The sequence below is a fragment of the Gobio gobio genome (assembly GCF_949357685.1).
Source record: "Gobio gobio genome assembly, chromosome: 3".
Lineage (NCBI taxonomy): Eukaryota > Metazoa > Chordata > Actinopteri > Cypriniformes > Gobionidae > Gobio > Gobio gobio.
The window spans coordinates 3,318,010-3,320,509 of record NC_137099.1 but is presented as its reverse complement, the minus strand read 5'-3'; the positions used below and the strand labels follow the sequence as shown (position 1 = coordinate 3,320,509).

General features: G+C 24.5%; 1 protein-coding gene across 1 annotated transcript in view; it reads left to right on the top strand.

Moving 5' to 3' along the window:
* The window catches only part of LOC307123698 (neural cell adhesion molecule 2), a 435,059-nt gene that overhangs the window by 372,814 nt on the left and 59,745 nt on the right, over positions 1–2,500 (top strand). The window lies entirely within an intron of this gene.

The following is a 2,500-nucleotide window of genomic DNA, read 5'->3' as shown; positions in this document are numbered from 1 at the left end:
TTCAGCGATACAGTTTATTAATATTTAAATATTTCTATTTTACTTTTATTTGTAACTATTTAAGGAACCCTCAAATATTTATAAATATTTATTTTTAAATATTTATGAAACCCTCCGATTGATCAGCAACAATAAAAATTTAAATATTGACAACGCAAATATTTAAATATTTATAAATATTTTTTTATTTATAAATATTTAGGAAACCCTGCGCTCGGCAATAATTGTGAACATAAAAATATTGATAATATAAAAATATTGAAATATTTATAAATATTTATTTTTTTATTTATAAATATTTAGGAAACCCTCCAATCGATCAGCAATAATTGTGAACATAAAAATATTGATAATATAAAAATATTGAAATATTTATAAATATTTATTTTTATTTGTAAATATTTTGGAAACCCTCCGATCGATCCATCAGCAACAGTAAAAATACAAATATTGATAACACAAATATTGAAATATTTATTAATATTTATTTTTTATTTATAAATATTTAGGAAACCCTCCAATCAGCAATAATTGTGAAAATAAAAATATTGATAAAGCAAATATTGATCATCTGTCGACATAAATTCAGCAATACAGTTTATTAATATTGAAATATTTCTATTTTACTTTTATTTGTAACTATGTAAGGAACCCTCAAATATTTATAAATATTTATTTTTATTTTTAAATATTTATGAAACCCTCCGATTGATCAGCAACAATAAAAATTAAAATATTGACAACGCAAATATTTAAATATTTATAAATATTTATTTTTTATTTATAAATATTTAGGAAACCCTACGGTCAGCAATAATTGTGAAAATAAAAATATTGATAATGCAAATATTGAAATATTTATAAATATTTATTTATAAATATTTAGGAAACCCTCCAATCGATCAGCAATCATTGTGAAAATAAAAATATTGATAAAGCAAATATTGATCATCTGTCGACATAAATTCAGTAATACAGTTTATTAATATTGAAATATTTCTATTTTATTTTTATTTGTAAATATTTTGGAAACCCTCCGATTGATCGATCAACAACAGTAAAAATACAAATATTGATAACACAAATATTGAAATATTTATTTATATTTATTTTTTATTTATAAATATTAAGGAAACCCTCCAATCAGCAATAATTGTGAAAATAAAAATATTGTTGAAGCAAATATTGATCATCTGTCGACATAAATTCTGCAATACAGTTTTTAAATATATAAATATTTTAAAAAATATATAAACATTTCTATTTTACTTTAATTTGAAACTATTTAGGGAACCCTCAAATATTTATAAATATTTATTTTCTATTTATAAATATTTAGGAAACCCTCCGATCAATCAGCAGCAGTAAAGATAAAAATAATAATAAAGCAAATGTTGAAATATTTATAAATATTTAGGAAACAATCAGCAATAATTGTAAAAATAAAAATATTGATAAAGCAAATATTGATCTTCTGCCGACATAAATTCAGCAATACAGTTTATTAATAATGAAATATTTTTAAAAAATTTCTATTTTAATTTTACTTCTAAATATTTAGGGAACCCTCCGATCAGTAATAATTGTGAAAATAAAAATGTTGATAAAGCAAAAATGTATCATCTGTCGACATAAATTCAGTTTATTAATATTGAAATATTTAAAAGTATGGAAATATTTCAATTTTACTTTTATTTGTAAATATTTAGGGAAACCTCCGATCAGCAATACTAGTGTAAATAAAAATATAGATAAAGCAAATGCTGACCATATGTCACCAGTAATCCAGCTATACAGTTTATAAATATTGAAATATATAAAAAATGTATTATATATTTTATAATTGTATAGTATAATGAATGTAATTATATTACATATAAATATATTAATGTATTTAATTTGATAAATAAATGTATTTTTTCTTTGGATGTGTATTAGTGCTATTATATTATTAATTGTCAATAATTAGTTTTCAGACCCTGAGCATGTATTGTTCATATTTATATACAATTTTAGGATTATTTTTAATATTTGTTCTAGCTATTGTATGGGATATGTATTGTGTATATACACATACACCGATCAGGCATAACATTATGACCTAATATTGTGTTGGTCCCTCTTTTGCTGACCCGTCGAGGCATGGACTCCACTAGACCCCTGAAGGTGTGCTGGGGGATCTGGCAAAATGTGTCACAAAATGTTCACTTGCTGCCTAATATATCCCACCCACTAACCAGAGATGAAGAGATCATCAGTGTTACTCACTTCACCGGTCATAATGTTATGCCTGATCATTGTATATCAATGAAGTTTGGAGTAAGTAGAGTTTATAAGAAAGCGAGTAGTTTCAGTTGTCGCGCTGCCCAAAGGTCAAGTGTTGGAGAATATCTGAATGGCTGTGAGTGTCACGTCTGCTGACCTCGCTGTGTGTTTACAGTGTGTGGTGTGTGTGTGTGTGTTTACAGTGTGTGGTGTGTGGTGTGTGAGTGTGTGGTGT